Source organism: Tinamus guttatus, unplaced genomic scaffold (assembly GCF_059628265.1).
Source record: "Tinamus guttatus ecotype Peru unplaced genomic scaffold, ASM5962826v1 Tinamus_guttatus_pri_ptg001313l, whole genome shotgun sequence".
NCBI classification, from domain to species: Eukaryota; Metazoa; Chordata; class Aves; order Tinamiformes; family Tinamidae; genus Tinamus; species Tinamus guttatus.
In genome coordinates, this window is record NW_028289847.1 from 12,796 (window position 1) to 33,705 (window position 20,910).

Sequence of the window (20,910 nt, forward strand, 5' to 3'; positions counted from 1 at the left end):
GGTTGGGGGGGGGTTGGGGGGGGGGGGTACCCGGACGCCTGGGCCCTCCCGGACGCCTGGGCCCCTTGTTGGGGGGGTTGGGGGGTGCCTGGACGCCTGGGCCCCCTGGGGATGGGGTGGGGGTCGTGGGGGGGTACCCGGACACCTGGGCCCCCCCCGGACGCCTGGGCCCCCCCCCGCAGGACGGAGCTGCAGGAGCTGCGGGAGCAGAACCGGAGGCTGCAGCAGGAGCTGGAGGCCGCGACCCAGGTGGGGCCGGGGGGGGGCACCAGGGGGTTCCTATGGGGCTGGGGGGGGGATCCCTGGGGGGGGTCCCTGGGAGGTCCCTATGGGGCTGGGGGGGGATCCCTGGGAGGTCCCTATGGGGCTGGGGGGGGATCCCTAGGGGGGGGGTCCCTGGGGGGTCCCTATGGGGCTGGGGGGGGATCCCTGGGGGGGGTCCCTGGGAGGTCCCTATGGGGCTGGGGGGTCCCTATGGGGCTGGGGGGGGATCCCTAGGGGGGGGTCCCTGGGGGATCCCTATGGGGCTGGGGGGGGATCCCTGGGGGGGGTCCCTGGGAGGTCCCTATGGGGTTGGGGGGGGGATCCCTGGGGGGGGTCCCTGGGGGGTCCCTATGGGGCTGGGGGGGGATCCCTGGGGGGGGTCCCTGGGGGGTCCCTATGGGGCTGGGGGATCCCTATGGGGCTGGGGGGGGGATCCCTGGGGGGGGATCCCTGGGGGGTCCCTATGGGGCTGGGGGGGGGGATCCCTAGGGGGGGGTCCCTGGGGGGTCCCTATGGGGCTGGGGGGGGATCCCTGGGGGGGGTCCCTGGGAGGTCCCTATGGGGCTGGGGGATCCCTATGGGGCTGGGGGGGATCCCTGGGGGGGGGTCCCTGGGGGGTCCCTATGGGGCTGGGGGGGGATCCCTGGGGGATCCCTATGGGGCTGGGGGGGGGTCCCTGGGGGGGGGTCCCTGGGAGGTCCCTATGGGGCTGGGGGTCCCTATGGGGCTGGGGGGTCCCTATGGGGGTTCCTATGGGGTTGGGGGTTCCTATGGGGGTTCCTATGGGGCTGGGGGTCCCTATGGCCCTGGGGGTTCCTATGGGGGTTCCTATGGGGTTGGGGTCCCTATGGGGGTTCCTATGGGGCTGGGGGTCCCTATGGGGCTGGGGGGTCCCTATGGGGGTTCCTATGGCCCTGGGGGGTCACTATGGGGGTCCCTATGGCCCTGGGGGGTCCCTATGGGGGTTCCTATGGGGCTGGGGGTGCTGGGGGGTCCCTATGGCCCTGGGGGTTCCTATGAGGAACCCTATGGCCCTGGGGGGTCCCTATGGAGGTTCCTATGGGGTTGGGGAGTCCTGGAGGGGTCTCTATGGCCCTGGGGGGACCCTATGGTGACCCTATGGGGGTGGGGGTGCTGGGTGGTCCCTATGGGGGTTCCTATGGGTTTGGGGTCCCTATGGGGGTCCCTATGGCCCTGGGGGTTCCCTATGGGGGTTCCTATGGGGTTGGGGGTGCTGGGTGGTCCCTATGGGGGTTCCTATGGGTTTGGGGTCCCTATGGGGGTTCCTATGGCCCTGGGTGGTCCCTATGGGGGTTCCTATGGGTTTTGGGGTCCCTATGGGTGGTTCCTATGGGTTTGGGGTCCCTATGGGGGTTCCTATGGGGCTGGGGGTGCTGGGGGGGGCCCCGGCGTCCGGGCGCTCACCGAGGGAGGGGGGGCCAGGGCCGGGGCCCGCAGCGCGGAGGAGGCGGCGGCCGCGGGGGGCCGAGCGGGAGGCGACTGCGCGTGGCGTCCGCTGCCCTGGAGCAGGTACCGCCCCTATGGACCCTATGGAACCTATAGGGTCCTCTCACCCCCCCGCTGCTCCTGACCCCCCCGTACAGCCCCCTAAAACCCCTCCCGTAACCCTCTAAAACCCCCTATATGGCCCCACCCACCCACCCATGTAAGTGCGTGGGCGTCCGCTGCCCTGGAGCAGGTACCGCCCCTATGGACCCTATGGAAACCTATAGGGTCCCCTCGCCCCCCCGCTGCTCCTGACCCCCCCTGTACAGCCCCCTAAAACCCTCCCGTAACCCCCCTAAACCCCCCCATATGGTCGTGCCCCCCCCCCCCCATACAAGCGCGTGGCGTCTGCTGCTCTCGAGCAGGTACCGCCCCTATGGACCCTATGGAACCTATAGGGTCCCCCTCGCCCCCCCGGTGCTCCTGACCCCCCCTGTACAGCCCCCTAAAACCCTCCCGTAACCCCCTAAACCCCCCATACGGCCCCGTTCTCTCCCCGATACAAAGCGCGTGGCGTCCGCTGCCCTGGAGCAGGTACCGCGCCCCTATGGACCCTATGGAACCTATAGGATCCCTCTGACCCCCCCCGCTGCTCCTGACCCCCCCGTACAGCCCCCTAAAACCCTCCCGTAACCCCCTAAACCCCCCATACGGCCCCGTTCTCTCCCCATACAAGCGCGTGGCGTCCGCTGCCCTCGAGCAGGTACCGCCCCTATGGACCCTATGGAACCTATAGGGTCCTCTGACCCCCCTGCTGCTCCTGACCCCCCCGTACAGCCCCCTAAACCCCCCCCATAGCCCCCTAAACCCTCCATACGGCCCCGTTCTCTCTCCCCATACAAGTGCGTGGCCTTTGCTGCCCTCGAGCAGGTACCGCTCCTATGGACCCTATGGAACCTATAGGGGTCCTCTGACCCCCCCGCTGCTCCTGACCCCCCCGTACAGCCCCCTAAAAACCCTCCCGTAACCCCCTAAACCCCCCATATGGCCCTGCCCCCCCCCCATACAAGCGCGTGGCGTCCGCTGCCCTGGAGCAGGTACCGCCCCTATGGACCCTATGGAACCTATAGGGTCCCCCTCGCCCCCCCGGTGCTCCTGACCCCCCCCGTACAGCCCCCTAAACCCCCCCCCATAGCCCCCTAAACCGCCCATACAGCCTCATGTGTCCCCTAGCATGTCCTTAGCATGTCCTTAGTATGTTCTTCCCATGTCCTTCCTGTTTCCGTGTCCCTTCCTGTGTCCCTCCCGTGTCCTTCCCGTGTCCCTTGGTGTGTTGTTGCCGTGTCCTTGGCGTGTCCTTCCTGTTCCTGTGTCCCTCCTGTGTCCTTCCCATTTCCGTGTCCCTTCCCATGTCCTTCCCATGTCCTTCCCGTTTCCATGTCCTTCCCATGTCCTTCCCATGTCCTTCCCATTTCCGTATCCTTTCCGTGTCCTTCCCATGTCCTTCCCATTTCTGTGTCCTTTCCGTGTCCTTCCCATGTCTTTCCCATGTTCTTCCCGTTTCTATGTCCTTCCCGTGTCCCTCCCGTGTCCCTGTCCCCTCCCGTGTTCCTCCCGTGTCCTTCCCGTGTCCTTCCCGTTTCCATGTCCCCTCCTGTGTCCCTCACGTGTCCTTGTCCCCTCCCGTGTCCTTCCCGTTCCTGTGTCCTTGTCCCTTCCCGTGTCCCTCCCATGTCCTTCCCGTGTCCTTGTCCCTTCCCGTGTCCCCTCCCGTTCCCGTGTCCCTCCCGTGTCCCCTCCCGTGTCCCTCCCTTTTCCGTGTCCTCCCGTGTCCCTCACGTGTCCCTCCCATGTCCTTGTCCCTCCCGTCCCCCTCCCGTGTCCCCTCCCGTGTCCTTGTCCCCCCCGTGTCCCCATCACGTGTCCCCCCCCCCGTCCCCCCCCCCCCCAGCTCCGTTCCCGGGAGGTCTCCGATCTCCGGCGCCGCCTGGCGGAGGCCGAGGGGGGCAGCGGAGGCCGCGGAGCGGGGCCAGCGCCAGGCACAGGTGGGAACCCTGGGGACGGGGGGGACGGGGGGGGGACACGGGGGGGGACACGGGGGGATGGGGGGGACACGTGTGACACGGGGGGGGACATGTGATGGGGGACACCTGTGATGGGGACACGCAGGGGGACGGGGGGACACGTGTGACGGGGACACGGGGGACATGGGGGACATGGGGGGGACACGTGTGACGGGGACACGTGTGATGGGGACACGGGGGACACGTGTGACGGGGGACACATGTGACGGGGACACGTGTGACGGGGACATGTGTGACATGGACACGTGTGATGGGGGACACGTGTGACAGGGACACGGGGACACGGGGGGACACGTGTGACGGGGACACGTGTGATGGGGGACACGTGTGACAGGGACACAGGGGACACGGGGGACATGGGGGACATGGGGGGGACACGTGTGACAGGGACACGTGTGACAGGGACCCGTGTGATGGGGGACACGTGTGATGGGGACACGGGGGACACGGGGGGGACACGTGTGACAGGGGGACGTGTGACGGGGACATGGGGGACACGTGTGACAGGGGGACGTGTGACGGGGACATGTGTGACGGGGACACATGTGATGGGGGACACGTGTGATGGGCACGTGTGACGGGGACACGGGGGGACACGTGTGACAGGGACACGGGGACACGGGGGGACACGTGTGACGGGGACACGGGGACACGGGGGGACACGTGTGACGGGGACATGTGTGATGGGGCCACGGGGGGACACGGGGATGGGGACACGTGACAGGAACACATGTGATGGGGGACACGTGTGATGGGGACACGCAGGGGACGGGGACATGCATGTGACGGGGAACACGTGTGACGGGGCACGGGGGGACACGTGTGATGGGGACACATGGGGGTCATGCGTGTTGCAGGGGGGTCACGTGTCATGGGGCGTCACGGGGGGGTCACATGTCGTGGGGGGGTCACGGAGGGGTCATGGGGGGGTCACATGTCACAGAGGGGTCACGGGGGGGTCATGTGTCACGGGGGGTCACAGGGGGTCATGGGGGGTCACGGAGGGGTCACGGGGGGTCATGTGTCGCGGGGGGTCACAGAGGGGTCACAGGGGGGTCACATGTCACGGGGGGTCACGGGGGAGTCCCGCGTGTCATGGGGGGGTCACGTGTCACAGAGGGGTCACGGGGGGGGGTCACGTGTCGCGGGGGTCACGGAGGGGTCATGGGAGGTCACATGGGGGTCATGTGTCCCGGGGGGTCATGGGAGGTCACATGGGGGTCACGTGTCCCGGGGGGTTCCCGGGGGGGTCACATGGGGGTCACGTGTCCCGGAGGGTCACGGGGGGGTCACATGGGGTCACGTGTCCTGGGGGGTCCCGGGGGGGTCACATGGGGGTCACATGATGCGGAGGGGGTCACGTGTGGGGCCACATGGGGGTCACGTGACCCGGGAGGGGGTCACATGGGGGTCACGTGACGCGGGGGTCCCCAGGAGCTGCTGCGGCGGCGGCAGCAGGAGCTGGAGGAGGCGGCCGGGGCCCTGCGGGAGCAGCACCGGGAGCAGCTGCAGGTGGGGGCGGCGGGGGGCGACGGGGGGCGGTGGGGGGCGCTATGGGGCAATGTGGGGCGCTATGGGGCAGGAGGGGCGCTATGGGGCAGGAGCAGTACTGTGGGGCAATGTGGGGCAATGTGGGGGCGCTATGGGGCGCTATGGGGCGCTATGGGGCAATGTGGGGTGCTATGGGGCAATGTGGGGCAATGTGGGGCGATGTGGGGCAGGAGCAGTGCTGTGGGGCAATGTGGGGCACTATGGGGCAACGTGGGGCAGGAGGGGCGCTATGGGGCAGGAGGGGCGCTGTGGGGTGATGTGGGGCAGGAGGGGCGCTATGGGGCAATGTGGGGCAATGTGGAGCAGGAGGGGCGCTATGGGGCGCTGTGGGGCAATGTGGGGCGCTATGGGGCGCTATGGGGCAGGAGGGGCGCTATGGGGCAATGTGGGGCAATGTGGGGCGCTGTGGGGCGCTATGGGGCAGGAGGGGCGCTATGGGCAATGTGGGGCGCTGTGGGGCGCTATGGGGCAATGTGGGGCAGGAGGGGCGCTATGGGGCAATGTGGGGCAGGAGGGGCGCTGTGGGCAGGAGGGGCGCTATGGGGCGATGTGGGGCAGGAGGGGCGCTATGGGGCGCTGGGGGGCAATGTGGGCAATGTGGGGCAGGAGGGGCGCTATGGGGCGCTGTGGGGCAATGTGGGGCGCTATGGGGCAATGTGGGGCGCTATGGGGCGCTATGGGGCAATGTGGGGCAGGAGGGGCGCTATGGGGCAGGAGGGGCGCTATGGGGCGATGTGGGGCAGGAGGGGCGCTATGGGGCGATGTGGGGCAATGTGGGGCGCTATGGGGCGGTGTGGGGCAGGAGGGGCGCTATGGGGCAATGTGGGGCACTATGGGGCGCTATGGGGCAATGTGGGGTGCTATGGGGCACTATGGGGCAGAAGGGGCGCTATGGGGCAAGAGGGGCGCTATGGATCCCCATGGGTCTCTATGGGTCCCCATGGGTCTCTATGGGTCTGGGGGGGTCCCTATGGGTCTGGGGGGGGGTCTCTATGGGTCCCTATGGGTCCCTATGGGTCTCTATGGTCTGGGGGGTTCTCCATGGGTCCCTATGGGTCTCTATGGGTTCCTATGGGTCTCTATGGGTCTGGGGGGGTCCCCATAGGTCTCTATGGGTTCCTATGGGTCCCTATGGGTCTGGGGAGTCGCTATGGGTCCCCATGGGTCCCTATGGGTCTCTATGGGTCCCCATGGGTCCCTATGGGTCTGGGGGGGTCCCCATGGGTCCCTATGGGTCTCTATGGGTCTGGGGGATCCCCATGGGTCCCTATGGGTCTGGGGGGGTCCCCATGGGTCCCTATGGGTCTCTATGGGTCTGGGGGGGTCTCTATGGGTCCCTATGGGTCTCTATGGGTCCCCATGGGTCCCTATGGGTCTCTATGAGTCCCCATGGGTCTCTATGAGTCCCCATGGGTCTCTATGGGTCCCCATGGGTCCCTATGGGTCCCTATGGGTCTCTATGGGTCCCCATGGGTCCCTATGGGTCTGGGGGATCCCCATGGGTCCCTATGGGTCTCTATGGGTCCCCATGGGTCCCTATGGGTCTCTATGGGTCTGGGGGGTTCCCCATGGGTCTCTATGGGTCTGGGGGGGTCCCCATGGGTCTCTATGGGTCCCTATGGGTCTCTATGGGTCTCTATGGGTCTCTATGGGTCCCCATGGGTCCCCATGGGTCCCTATGGGTCTCTATGGGTCTCTATGGGTCTCTATGGGTCCCTATGGGTCCCTATGGGTCCCCATGGCTCCCTATGGGTCTGGGGGGTTCCCCATGGCTCCCCATGGCTCCCTATGGGTCTGGGGGGGTCCCCATGGCTCCCCATGGCTCCCTATGGGTCTGGGGGGGTCCCCATGGCTCCCCATGGCTCCCTATGGGTCTCTATGGGTCCCCATGAGGTCCCCATTGGTCCCCATGGGGCTCCCCCCAGGTGGAGGCCGGGCGCCTGGCGGAGGCCGAGCGGCTGCGGGAGCTGCAGGAGGCCGAGGGGCGGGCGCTGCGGCAGGTCCCGCCCCCAGAGCCGCCGGGACCCCCAATACCCCCAAATACCCCCATGGGACCCCCAAGTGCCCCCACGGGACCCCCAAGTACCCCTGGGACCCGCAAGTGCCCCCACGGGACCCCCAAGTACCCCCAGGACCCCCAAATACCCCATGGGACCCCCAAGTACCCCCACAAGACCCCCAAGTACCCCCCATGGGACCCCCAAGTGCCCCCACGGGACCCCCAAATACCCCCCATGGGACCCCCAAATACCCCTATGGGACCCGCAAATACCCCCCACGGGACCCCCAAGTACCCCCGGGACCCCCAAGTACCCCCCATGGGACCCCCAAGTGCCCACACGGGACCCCCAAGTACCCCCGGGACCCCCAAATACCCCTGGGACCCCCCAAATACCCCTGGGACCCGCAAGTACCCCATGGGACCCGCAAATACCCCTGGGACCCCCAAGTACCCCCAGGACCCCCAAATACCCCTGGGACCCCCAAGTACCCCCCATGGGACCCCCAAGTGCCCCCACGGGACCCCCAAGTACCCCTGGGACCCCCAAGTACCCCCAAGTGCCCCCATGGGACCCGCAAATACCCCTGGGACCCCCAAGTACCCCCCATGGGACCCCCAAGTGCCCACACGGGACCCCCAAATACCCCCATGGGACCCCCAAGTATCCCCACGGGACCCCAAAATACTCCCACGGGACCCCCAAGTACCCCTGGGACCCCCAAATACCCCCAAATCCCTCCTGGGACCCCTAAATACCCTGTGACTCCCTATGGGACTCCCCAATACCCCCTATGGGACCCTGAATACCCCAGGGCCCCAGATATCCCCAAATCTCTCCTGGGACCCCCAAGTCCCCCCAGGACCCCAAGTCCCCCCAATTCCCCCCCAGGACCCCAATGGGACCCCTGAGCTCCCTTGGGACCCCTAAATCCCTCTTGGGACCCCCCAAGTCCCCCCAGGACCCCAAATTCTCCCCAATCCCTTCCAGGACCCCCAATTCCCCCCCAATCTCCCCTGGGACCCCCAATTGCCCCCTAGGACCCCCCAATCCCCCCAATTCCCCCCCAATTCCCCCAATTTCCCCCAAATTCCCGGGGGACCCCCAAATCCCCCCCAGCACCCCAATTCCCCCCAACTCCCCCCTAAATCCCCTCCTGGGACCCCTCAATTCCCCCAATCCCCCCCTATTCCCCCCCAGGACACCCAAATCCCCCCAGGACCCCCCAAATTCCCCAGGACCCCCCAAATTCCCCCAATTTCCCCCCAATTCCCCCCCCCAGGACCTCCAATTCCCCCAATTCCCCCCCAGGACCCCCAACTTCCCAATTCCCCCCAGGACCCCCCAAATCCCCCCAATTCCCTCCCCATTCCCGGCATTCCCGCAGGAGCTGCAGGACGTCCGGGCCGGCCAGCGGATCCTGGAGAAGAAGGGGAGCGCCGCGGTGAGCCCCTCCCCCACCCGGAAGGGCCCCGGCGTCCGGGACCCCCCGTGTGACCCCCACGTGACCCCCACCCCCCCCGACCCCCATGTGACCCCCGTGTGACCCCCCGTGACCCCTGTGTGACCCCCGTGTGACGCCCAAACCCCCCTGTGACCCCCACGTGTGACCCCCATGTCCCCCCCACGTGACCGCCACGTGACCCCCGTGTGACCCCCGTGTGACCCCCATTCCCCCCCCCGACCCCCATGTGACCCCCGTGTGACCCCCCTGTGACCCCCCTGTGACCCCCGTGACCCCTGTGTGACCCCCATGTACCCCCGTGTGACCCCCATGTGTGACCCCCATGTCCCCCCCCGTGACCCCCGTGTGACCCCCGTATGACCCCCACGTCCCCCCTGGGACCCCCGTGTGACCCTCATGTGACCCCCACGTGTGACCCCCACATGTGACCCCCGTGTGACCCCCATGTCCCCCCCGTGACCCCCGTGTGACCCCCTGTGACCCCCAACCCTCCCCGTGACCCCACGTGTGACCCCCCTGTGACCCCCACGTGTGACCCCCATGTCCCCCCACGTGACCCCCATGTGACCCCGTGTGACCCCCGTGACCCCCCGTGACCCCCATGTGACCCCCACGTGTGACCCCCGTGTGACCCCCGTGTGACCCCCACGTAACCCATGTGTGACCCCATGTCCCCCGGGCCCCCCCGTGACCCCCGTGTGACCCCCATGTGACCCCACATGTGACCCCCACATGTGACCCCCGTGTGACCCCCATGACCCCCCGTGACCCCCGTGTGACCCCCGTGTGACCCCCATGTCCCCCCGTGACCCCCCCATGACCCCTGTGTGACCCCCAAACCCCCTGTGACCCCCACGTGTGACCCCATGTCCCCCCCCACGTGACCCCCCCGTGTGACCCCCACGTGTGACCCCCACGTGTGACCCCCAAACCCCCCCGTGTCCCCCACATCCCCCCCCACCCCCCGTGTCCCCCCCATGGACCCCCCTTGTGACCCCCATGTCTCCCCTGTGACCCCCACATCCCCCTTGTGACCCCTGTCCCCCCCCACCCCCCTGCCCCCATGACCCCCCGTGACCCCCACGTGTGACCCCCGTTGTGACCCCCATGTCCCCCCCGTGACCCCCATGACCCCCCGTGACCCCCCGTGTCCCCCAGCTCAAGGACCTGAAGCGGCAGCTGCAGCTGGAGAGACGACGGGAGACCGACTGCAAGAGAGAGTGAGGGAGCTGCTGGAACCGGGAAGAGGTGAGCGGAATACCGGGAATACCGGGATAGGGAGAGACTGCAAGAGAGAGTGAGGGAACTGCTGGAACCGGGAAGAGGTGAGCGGAATACCGGGAATAGCGGGATAGGGAGAGACTGCAAGAGAGAGTGAGGGAGCTGCTGGAACCGGGAAGAGGTGAGCGGGAATACCGGGAATAGCGGGATAGGGAGAGACTGCAAGAGAGAGTGAGGGAGCTGCTGGAACCGGGAAGAGGTGAGCGGGATACCGGGAATAGCGGGAATAGCGGGATAGGGAGAGACTGCAAGAGAGAGTGAGGGAGCTGCTGGAACCGGGAAGAGGTGAGCGGGAATACCGGGAATACCGGAATAGCGGGATGAAGAGAGAGTGAGGGAGCTGCTGGAACCGGGAAGAGGTGAGCGGGAATACCGGGAATAGCGGGAATAGCGGGATAGGGAGAGACTGCAAGAGAGAGTGAGGGAGCTGCTGGAACCGGGAAGAGGTGAGCGGGAATAGCGGGAATACCGGGAATAGCGGGGATAGGGAGAGACTGCAAGAGAGAGTGAGGGAGCTGCTGGAACCGGGAAGAGGTGAGCGGGAATACCGGGAATAGCGGGAATACCGGGACAGGGAGAGACTGCAAGAGAGAGTGAGGGAGCTGCTGGAACCGGGAAGAGGTGAGGGGAATACCGGGAATAGCGGGAATAGCGGGATAGGGAGAGACTGCAAGAGAGAGTGAGGGAGCTGCTGGAACCGGGAAGAGGTGAGCGGGAATACCGGGAATACCGGGAATAGCGGGATAGGGAGAGACTGCAAGAGAGAGTGAGGGAGCTGCTGGAACCGGGAAGAGGTGAGCGGGAATACCGGGAATAGCGGGAATACCGGGATAGGGAGAGACTGCAAGAGAGAGTGAGGGAGCTGCTGGAACCGGGAAGAGGTGAGCGGGAATAGCGGGAACACTGGGATAGGGAGAGACTGCAAGAGAGAGTGAGGGAGCTGCTGGAACCGGGAAGAGGTGAGCGGGAATAGCGGGAATACCGGGAATAGCGGGATAGGGAGAGACTGCAAGAGAGAGTGAGGGAGCTGCTGGAACCGGGAAGAGGTGAGCGGGAATACCGGGAATACCGGGAATAGCGGGATAGGGAGAGACTGCAAGAGAGAGTGAGGGAGCTGCTGGAACCGGGAAGAGGTGAGCGGGAATACCGGGAATACCGGGAATACCGGGGTAGGGAGAGACTGCAAGAGAGAGTGAGGGAGCTGCTGGAACCGGGAAGAGGTGAGCGGGAATACCGGGAATAGCGGGATAGGGAGAGACTGCAAGAGAGAGTGAGGGAGCTGCTGGAACCGGGAAGAGGTGAGCAGGAATACCGGGAATAGCGGGAATAGCGGGATAGGGAGAGACTGCAAGAGAGAGTGAGGGAGCTGCTGGAACCGGGAAGAGGTGAGCGGGAATACCGGGAATAGCGGGAATAGCGGGATAGGGAGAGACTGCAAGAGAGAGTGAGGGAACTGCTGGAACCGGGAAGAGGTGAGCGGGAATACCGGGAATACCGGGAATAGCGGGATAGGGAGAGACTGCAAGAGAGAGTGAGGGAGCTGCTGGAACCGGGAAGAGGTGAGCGGGAATACCGGGAATACCGGGAACACCGGGATAGGGAGAGACTGCAAGAGAGAGTGAGGGAGCTGCTGGAACCGGGAAGAGGTGAGCGGGAATACCGGGAATACCGGGAATACCGGGATAGGGAGAGACTGCAAGAGAGAGTGAGGGAACTGCTGGAACCGGGAAGAGGTGAGCGGGAATACCGGGAATACCGGGATAGGGAGAGACTGCAAGAGAGAGTGAGGGAACTGCTGGAACCGGGAAGAGGTGAGCGGGAATACCGGGAATACCGGGAATAGCGGGATAGGGAGAGACTGCAAGAGAGAGTGAGGGAGCTGCTGGAACCGGGAAGAGGTGAGCGGGAATACCGGGAATAGCGGGAATAGCGGGACAGGGAGAGACTGCAAGAGAGAGTGAGGGAGCTGCTGGAACCGGGAAGAGGTGAGCGGGAATACCGGGAATAGCGGGAATAGCGGGACAGGGAGAGACTGCAAGAGAGAGTGAGGGAGCTGCTGGAACCGGGAAGAGGTGAGCGGGAATACCGGGAATACCGGGAACACCGGGATAGGGAGAGACTGCAAGAGAGAGTGAGGGAGCTGCTGGAACCGGGAAGAGGTGAGCGGGAATACCGGGAATACCGGGAACACCGGGATAGGGAGAGACTGCAAGAGAGAGTGAGGGAGCTGCTGGAACCGGGAAGAGGTGAGCGGGAATACCGGGAATACCGGGAATACCGGGATAGGGAGAGACTGCAAGAGAGAGTGAGGGAGCTGCTGGAACCGGGAAGAGGTGAGCGGGAATAGCGGGAATAGCGGGACAGGGAGAGACTGCAAGAGAGAGTGAGGGAGCTGCTGGAACCGGGAAGAGGTGAGCGGGAATAGCGGGAATAGCGGGAATAGCGGGATAGGGAGAGACTGCAAGAGAGAGTGAGGGAGCTGCTGGAACCGGGAAGAGGTGAGCGGGAATACCGGGAATACCGGGAATAGCGGGATAGGGAGAGACTGCAAGAGAGAGTGAGGGAGCTGCTGGAACCGGGAAGAGGTGAGCGGGAATACCGGGAATACCGGGAATAGCGGGATAGGGAGAGACTGCAAGAGAGAGTGAGGGAGCTGCTGGAACCGGGAAGAGGTGAGCGGGAATACCGGGAATAGCGGGAATAGCGGGATAGGGAGAGACTGCAAGAGAGAGTGAGGGAGCTGCTGGAACCGGGAAGAGGTGAGCGGGAATACCGGGAATACCGGGAATAGCGGGATAGGGAGAGACTGCAAGAGAGAGTGAGGGAGCTGCTGGAACCGGGAAGAGGTGAGCGGGAATACCGGGAATACCGGGAATAGCGGGATAGGGAGAGACTGCAAGAGAGAGTGAGGGAGCTGCTGGAACCGGGAAGAGGTGAGCGGGAATACCGGGAATAGCGGGAATAGCGGGATAGGGAGAGACTGCAAGAGAGAGTGAGGGAGCTGCTGGAACCGGGAAGAGGTGAGCGGGAATAGCGGGAATAGCGGGATAGGGAGAGACTGCAAGAGAGAGTGAGGGAGCTGCTGGAACCGGGAAGAGGTGAGCGGGAATACCGGGAATACCGGGAATAGCGGGATAGGGAGAGACTGCAAGAGAGAGTGAGGGAGCTGCTGGAACCGGGAAGAGGTGAGTGGGAATACCGGGAATAGCGGGAATAGCGGGATAGGGAGAGACTGCAAGAGAGAGTGAGGGAGCTGCTGGAACCGGGAAGAGGTGAGCGGGAATAGCGGGAATAGCGGGAATACCGGGATAGGGAGAGACTGCAAGAGAGAGTGAGGGAGCTGCTGGAACCGGGAAGAGGTGAGCGGGAATACCGGGAATAGCGGGATAGGGAGAGACTGCAAGAGAGAGTGAGGGAGCTGCTGGAACCGGGAAGAGGTGAGTGGGAATACCGGGAATACCGGGAATAGCGGGATAGGGAGAGACTGCAAGAGAGAGTGAGGGAGCTGCTGGAACCGGGAAGAGGTGAGCGGGAATACCGGGAATAGCGGGAATAGCGGGATAGGGAGAGACTGCAAGAGAGAGTGAGGGAGCTGCTGGAACCGGGAAGAGGTAAGCGGGAATACCGGGAATACCGGGAATAGCGGGATAGGGAGAGACTGCAAGAGAGAGTGAGGGAGCTGCTGGAACCGGGAAGAGGTGAGCGGGAATAGCGGGAATAGCGGGAATACCGGGATAGGGAGAGACTGCAAGAGAGAGTGAGGGAGCTGCTGGAACCGGGAAGAGGTGAGCGGGAATACCGGGAATAGCGGGATAGGGAGAGACTGCAAGAGAGAGGGAGGGAGCTGCTGGAACCGGGAAGAGGTGAGTGGGAATACCGGGAATACCGGGAATAGCGGGATAGGGAGAGACTGCAAGAGAGAGTGAGGGAGCTGCTGGAACCGGGAAGAGGTGAGCGGGAATAGCGGGAATACCGGGAATACCGGGATAGGGAGAGACTGCAAGAGAGAGTGAGGGAGCTGCTGGAACCGGGAAGAGGTGAGCGGGAATACCGGGAATACCGGGATAGGGAGAGACTGCGGGAGCTGGGACAGCGCGGGGGTGAGAGCGGATACGGGATGGGGAACATGGATACCGGGATAGGGAGACCGGATACCGGGATACAGAGACTGGATACCGGGGCGGGGAGAGCAGAGACCGGGATGGGGTGACCGGATACCGGAGCGTTCCGGGAGACCGGAGCGATCCCGGATACCGGAGCCCTTCCCTGGATCCCCTGAAAACCCAGTTTTTTACCCCCCAAACCCATTTTTTACCCCAAAACCCAATTTTTTACCCCCGAGACTCTGTTTTTTACCCTAAAACGCCCCTTTTTCCCCCCAAATCCCGGTTTTCCAGGGCTGGAGGAGCCGGAAGGCGCCGACAGCAGCAGCCTCTCGTCCTGGGGGGGCCGCGAAGGCTCCGCCCCCGGCAGCTCCAAGGTGGGTGGGGCCTCCACGGGACACGCCCCCTCGGTGGGAGGGGCCGCGTTTGGCCACGCCCCCTGTTGGTTCCACATTGGGGGGGCTTGGGGCACCCCTGGGTCACTCCTGGCCACGCCCACTGTGGGTGGGGTCACAGGGTGGAGACGCCCACTGTGGGTGGGGTCATGGGGAGGCCACGCCCACTTCCTGCCCAGCCCTTGGGTGGTTATAGGGGAGTGGGTGGGGCTTAGAGGGGTGGGTGGGGCCTTGCAGATGGGTTGGCTGTGGTGGGAGGCGGGGCTAAAGGGAGTGGGCGGGCCCACAGCAGGGGGCGGGGCCCGTGTGGCTCCCCCTTAGTGCAATGGGGCCTCTGCCGCTGTTGGAGGGGAGGGGACCCTTGGTAGGGGGGGGAGTCTGATGGGGGCGTGACCGGGGGCGTGGCCTGCATGACCCCGCCCCCTCCCCGTCCCAGTAGGGATTGGGCACCCTGGGGCGGGGGGGGGGGGGGGAAGCTGGGGGTGGGGTTGGTTTTTATGGGGGCGTGGCCTCAGGGGGGCGTGGCCTCCCTGACCCCGCCCCCTCCCCGCCCAGTCGGGGTCTGGCACCCCCTGGGGGGGGGGAAGGGAGGGAGCCCCGGGGGGGGGGGCGTGCGCGGTTTAAGGAGGCGTGGCCTCGTGGGGGCGTGGCCTCCATGACCCCGCCCCCTCCCGGCCCAATCAGGGTCCGGTAACCCCGGGGGGGGAGGAGCTCGGGGGAGGGGATTGTTTTTATGGGGGCGTGGCCTCGATGGGTGTGTCCTCCTCGGGGGCGTGGCCTGTCGGGGGCGTGGCCTCCCTGACCCCGCCCCCTCCCCGCCCAGTCGGGGTCCGGCAGCCCCGGGGGGGGCAGCGGGGGGGCGCCGGGGGCGGAGCTATCGGCGGCGGAGGCGGCCGAACTGCTGCAGAGACTGGCCCAGAGCCAGCAGGAACGGTGGATGCTGGAGGAAAAGGTGGGAATACCGGGAATACCGGGAATACCGGGAATAACGGGGAGGGGGATGGCCCAGAGCCAGCAGGAGCGGTGGATGCTGGAGGAAAAGGTGGGAATACCGGGAATACCGGGAATACCGGGGAGGGGGATGGCCCAGAGCCAGCAGGAGCGGTGGATGCTGGAGGAAAAGGTGGGAATACCGGGAATACCGGGAATACCGGGGAGGGGGATGGCCCAGAGCCAGCAGGAGTGGTGGATGCTGGAGGAGAAGGTGGGAATACCGGGAATACCGGGAATACCGGGGAGGGGGATGGCCCAGAGCCAGCAGGAGCGGTGGATGCTGGAGGAAAAGGTGGGAATACCGGGAATACCGGGAATACCGGGGAGGGGGATGGCCCAGAGCCAGCAGGAGTGGTGGATGCTGGAGGAAAAGGTGGGAATACCGGGAATACCGGGAATACCGGGAATAACGGGGAGGGGGATGGCCCAGAGCCAGCAGGAGCGGTGGATGCTGGAGGAAAAGGTGGGAATACCGGGAATACCGGGAATAACGGGGAGGGGGATGGCCCAGAGCCAGCAGGAGCGGTGGATGCTGGAGGAAAAGGTGGGAATACCGGGAATACCGGGAATAACGGGGAGGGGGATGGCCCAGAGCCAGCAGGAGCGGTGGATGCTGGAGGAAAAGGTGGGAATACCGGGAATACCGGGAATACCGGGGAGGGGGATGGCCCAGAGCCAGCAGGAGTGGTGGATGCTGGAGGAAAAGGTGGGAATACCGGGAATACCGGGAATACCGGGAATAACGGGGAGGGGGATGGCCCAGAGCCAGCAGGAGTGGTGGATGCTGGAGGAAAAGGTGGGAATACCGGGAATACCGGGAATACCGGGAATAACGGGGAGGGGGATGGCCCAGAGCCAGCAGGAGTGGTGGATGCTGGAGGAAAAGGTGGGAATACCGGGAATACCGGGAATAACGGGGAGGGGGATGGCCCAGAGCCAGCAGGAGCGGTGGATGCTGGAGGAAAAGGTGGGAATACCGGGAATACCGGGAATACCGGGAATAACGGGGAGGGGGATGGCCCAGAGCCAGCAGGAGCGGTGGATGCTGGAGGAAAAGGTGGGAATACCGGGAATACCGGGAATAACGGGGAGGGGGATGGCCCAGAGCCAGCAGGAGCGGTGGATGCTGGAGGAAAAGGTGGGAATACCGGGAATACCGGGAATACCGGGGAGGGGGATGGCCCAGAGCCAGCAGGAGTGGTGGATGCTGGAGGAAAAGGTGGGAATACCGGGAATACCGGGAATACCGGGAATAACGGGGAGGGGGATGGCCCAGAGCCAGCAGGAGTGGTGGATGCTGGAGGAAAAGGTGGGAATACCGGGAATACCGGGAATACCGGGAATAACGGGGAGGGGGATGGCCCAGAGCCAGCAGGAGTGGTGGATGCTGGAGGAAAAGGTGGGAATACCGGGAATACCGGGAATAACGGGGAGGGGGATGGCCCAGAGCCAGCAGGAGCGGTGGATGCTGGAGGAAAAGGTGGGAATACCGGGAATACCGGGAATAATGGGAATAACGGGGAGGGGGATGGCCCAGAGCCAGCAGGAACGGTGGATGCTGGAGGAAAAGGTGGAAATACTGGGAATACCGGGGATGGGGATGGGAATGAGAATGGGGATGGGAATGGGGATGGGGATGGGGATGGGAATGGGGATGGGGATGGGAATGGGGATGGGAATGGGGATGGGAATGGAGATGGGGATGGGGATGGGAATGGAGATGGGAACGGGGATGGGGATGGGAATGGGGATGGGGATGGGGATGGGGATGGGAATGGAGATGGGAACAAGGATGGGAACGGGGATGGGAATGGGGACGGGAATGGGGACGGGAATGGGGATGGGGATAGGAATGGGAATGGGAATGGGGATGGAGATGGGGATGGGGATGGGGATGGGGATGGGAATGGGGATGGGGATGGGGATGGGAATGGGGATGGGAATGGGAATGGGAATGGGGATGGGAATGGGAATGGGGATGGGGATGGGAATGGGGACAGGAATGGGAATGGAGATGGGAATGGGGATGGGGATGGGAATGGGAATGAGGATGGGAATGGGGATGGGGACAGGAACGGGAATGGGGTTCCCGGGTGTCCCGGGTGTCCCGGTGTCCCCATGTCCCCCCGGTGTCCCCATGTCCCCCCCCCCCAGGTCCGTCACCTGGAGGTGAGCAGCGCGTCCCTGGCCGAGGACCTGTGTCACAAGAGCGCCATCATCGCGGGCTTCGTGCGCGACAGCCGCCTGGGTGCGCCACGGTGACGTCAGCGTGACGTCAGCGTGACGTCAGCGCGACCTCACACACCTGGGGAGGGCACGCGGGCTGGCACACGGCACCGCGACGTCACCGTGACGTCACCGTGACGTCACACCTGGGGAGGGCACGGGCAGGGGCGGCGCGTGGCGACGTCACACCTGGGTGCGCCCGCCGTGACGTCACCGTGACGTCAGCGTGACCTCACACACCTGGGGAGGGCACACGGGATGTCACATGTCACCATGACATCACACACCTGGGGAGGGCACACGGGGTGTCACACGGCACCGTGACGTCACCGTGACGTCACCGTGACGTCACACCTGGGGAGGGCACACGGGCTGGCATACGGCACTGTGACGTCACACACCTGGGGGGGGCGGGGACAGCGCGCGGTGACGTCACACGTGATGTCACACACCTGGGGAGGGCACACGGGGTGTCACACGGCACCGCAACGTCACCGTGACGTCACACGTGATGTCACACCTGGGGAGGGCACACGGGCTGGCATACGGCACTGTGACGTCACACACCTGAGGAGGGCGGGGACAGCGCGCAGTGACGTCACACATGATTTCACACATGTGGGGAGGGCACACGGGCTGTCACATGTCACCGTGACGTCACCGTGACGTCACATGTGATGTCACACACCTGGGGAGGGCACGGGCGGGGGCAGTGCGTGGGGATGTCACACCTGGGAGCACCCGCGTGGTGACGTCACCGCGATGTCACCGTGACGTCACCGCGACCTCACACACCTGGGGAGGGCATGCGGGCTGTCACACGGCACCGTGACGTCACTGTGACGTCACCGTGACGTCACACCTGGGGAGGGCACACGGGCTGGCATACATCACTGTGACGTCACACACCTGGGGAGGGCGGGGACAGCGCGCGGTGACGTCACACATGATTTCACACACGTGGGGAGGGCACACGGGCTGTCACATGTCACCGTGACGTCACGGTGACGTCACACGTGATGTCACACACCTGGGGAGGGCACGGGCAGGGGTGGCAAGCGGGGGCATCACCGTGACGTCACCGTGACGTCAGCGTGACGTCACACGCATGGGGAGGGCAGGGACGGCACATGGTGATGTCACACGTGGGTGCGCCCCCGCGGTGACATCACCGTGACATCACACGTGATGTCACACACATGGGGAGGGTGGGGGCAGCACGCGGGGACATCACACCTGGGGGCGCCCGCGTGGTGACGTCACCGCGATGTCACCGTGACGTCACACATGACGTCACACACCTGGGGAGGGCACACGGGCTGTCACATGTGGGGGCGGCACGCGGGGGTGTCACATGGTGACATCACACATGTGGGGACAGCACACGTGATGACGTCACACGTGGGGATGTCACACGTGATGATGTCACACATGATGATGTCACATGTGATGTCACTCATGGGGATGTCACACCCGGGGGTGGCCTGGGCGGGGGTGGCACGTGATGACGTCACACACGTGGGGACGTCACGCGTGATGACATCACACATAACGATGTCACGCATGACGTCACACGTGATGTCACATGTGGGATGTTACGCGGGGACAGCACGCGGTGACGTCACGTGGTGACATCACCCACGTGGGGGGGGACACATGTGATGACGTCACACGTGGTGACATCACACGCGATGACGTCTTGCGTGGTGACCTCACGCGTGATGATCTCCCTCGCGGTGATGTCTCGCACGATGATGTCACGCGCGATGACGTCATGCACGATGATGACGTCACGCGTGACGTCACCCGCAGACGCGGCGGCGGCGGCGGCCCCCCCCCCGGCGCGGCCGCGCGGCCCCCCCGGCCGACGGGGACCTGGGGGCCATGAACCGGCGGCTGCAGAACATGTTGGAGGAGCAGCTGACCAAGAACCTGCACATGGAGCGGGTGGGCGGGGCCTCCGGGGTGGGCGGGGCCTCCGGGGTGGGCGGGGCATCCTGGGGGCGGGGCCTATGGGGCTCGGGGGGGGTGGAACGTGTTGGAGGAGCAGCTGACCAAGAGCCTGCACATGGAGCGGGTGGGCGGGGCCTCATGGGGGCGGGGCCTCATGGGGGCGGGGCCTATGGGGGCGGGGTCTATGGGGGTGGGGCCTATGGGGCTCGGGGGGGCGGAACGTGTTGGAGGAGCAGCTGAGCAAGAACCTGCACATGGAGCGGGTGGGCGGGGCCTCCGGGGGGTGGGCGGGGCCTCCGGGGTGGGCGGGGCATATGGGGGCGGGGTCTATGGGGGTGGGGCCTATGGGGGTGGGGCCTATGGGGCTCGGGGGGGTGGAACATCTTGGAGGAGCAGCTGACCAAGAACCTGCACATGGAGCGGGTGGGCGGGGCCTCCGGGGTGGGCGGAGCCTATGGGGGAGGGGCTTTGGGGGTTTTCATGTCCTTCCCCAGCCCCCGCTTTGGAACTCGGTGGGATGGGCGGAGTCGTGGGGGGCAGGACCGGTGTGGGCGGGGTCTCGGGGGCGGGGCCGGAAAGGGGGCGGGGCCTATTGGGGTGGAGCTTGGGGGGGATATCATGTCCCTCCCCCTCCCTTTCGGAGCTTGGCGATTTGGGGTGGGTGGGGCTGTGGGGGCGGGGCCTCCTGGGGGCGGGGCCTCCTGGGGGCGGGGTCAGGGGGTGGGCGGGGTCTGGGGGTGGAGCCTTGGGGGTCTCAGATCCGCCCACCCCCTCCTTTGGGCCTCGGTGAGCTGCGGTGGGCGGAGCCACGTGGGGGCGTGGCCTCGGGGGGCAATGAGGGGCGGGGCCTCTGGGGGCGGGGCCGGGGGGTCCCACCTCCCAATTGGGCGGAGTCCCCACCATTGGGGGCGGGGCTTAGGCACAGGGGCGTGGTCGACAGAGAGGGGCGTGGCCTGGTCTGACCCCGCCCCCTCCCGCAGGACCTCGAGGCGCTGTCGCAGGAGCTGGAGCGGCTGCGCAAGGAGCGCGGGGCCCCCCCGGGGCCGCTGCCCCTTTAAGGGGGCGTGGCCTGCCCGCAGGGGGGCGTGGCCTCCGCAGCCCCCCGCCCCTTGCCGCTGTACATAGCCCCCTCCATGGGGGCATTGCCCC

General features: G+C 65.7%; 1 pseudogene; it reads left to right on the forward strand.

Moving 5' to 3' along the window:
* LOC148590488 (GRIP1-associated protein 1-like) overlaps positions 1–20,819 on the forward strand; it is a 33,038-nt pseudogene extending 12,219 nt beyond the window's left edge.
* The last annotated feature ends 91 nt before the right edge of the window (positions 20,820–20,910 follow it).